Genomic DNA, 1,237 nt, shown 5'->3' with positions numbered 1-1,237 from the left:
AGAATCATCCTTCTTCTTTACAAACAAGACAGGAGCACCCCAAGGTGATACACTGAGCCTAATAAAACCCTTATCAAGCAATTCCTGTAACTGGTCCTTCAACTCATTCAACTCAGGAGGAGCCATACGATACGGAGGAATAGAAATGGGCTGAGTGCCCGGCAACAGATCAATGCCAAAATCAATATCTCTATCGGGCGGCATGCCCGGAAGGTCAGCTGGAAACACATCAGAAAAATCCCGTACTACTGGGACTGAATCAACGGAAGGGTTATCAATACTGACATCTCTCACATAAGCTAGATACGCGTCACACCCCTTCTCAACCATACGCTGAGCCTTAAGGAAAGAAATAACTCTACTGGGAGAGTGATCTAAAGCACCCCTCCACTCAACACATGGTATACCTGGCATAGCCAGCATCACGATTTTGGCGTGACAATCAAGAATAGCATAATGGGGAGACAACCAGTCCATGCCCAAGATAATATCAAAATCAACCATGCTGAGCAACAATAAATCGGCTCTGGTGTCAAAACCACTAAGAGCAACCAAACACGATCGATAAACGCGGTCCACAACAAGAGAATCTGCCACAGGAGTAGAAACATAAATAGGGGAACTCAAAGAATCCCGAGATACACCCAAATATGGAGCAAAATAAGAAGACACATAAGAATAAGTGGAGCCTGGATCGAATAGAACCGATGCATCTCTGTGACACACCAAGATAGTACCTATGATGACATAATCAGAGGCAACAACCTCAGTACGGGCAGGAAGAGCATAGTATCTGGCCTGGCCTCCCCCTCGAAGGCGACCTCTACCTCCCCGACCTCCACCTCTAGCTGGCTAAGAATGTGGGGTAGCAAGTGGAGCTGTAACCATAGCCTGAGAACTCTGCGGGGCACGCTGTGGCTGAGAAGTCTGTGGAGGTGCACCCCTCCCAAGTCTGGGGCAATCCCTCACCATATGGCGTGTGTCACCACACTCAAAAAAAGCTCTAGGAGGACGTGGCGGCTGTCTGGCTAGGGCCAGGTCGACTAGTCTGACCACTGAAAGCACCTCGCAGGAGGCGTGCTAGATACTGTAGGTGCATAATAAGGCTCTTGAGGCCTAGGAGGAGCTGGAAATCCACTGGCTGCTGGAAGAGCTGAATGAACGAGGGCGACCTATCGTAACCTTCCATGACGCCTGAAGTTGGGCGATGGGCACCAGAATAATCGGCCCGACTCGT

The sequence above is a fragment of the Nicotiana attenuata genome, chromosome 1 (genome assembly GCF_001879085.1).
Source record: "Nicotiana attenuata strain UT chromosome 1, NIATTr2, whole genome shotgun sequence".
Taxonomy (NCBI): domain Eukaryota; kingdom Viridiplantae; phylum Streptophyta; class Magnoliopsida; order Solanales; family Solanaceae; genus Nicotiana; species Nicotiana attenuata.
This window is presented reverse-complemented; position numbering follows the sequence as displayed.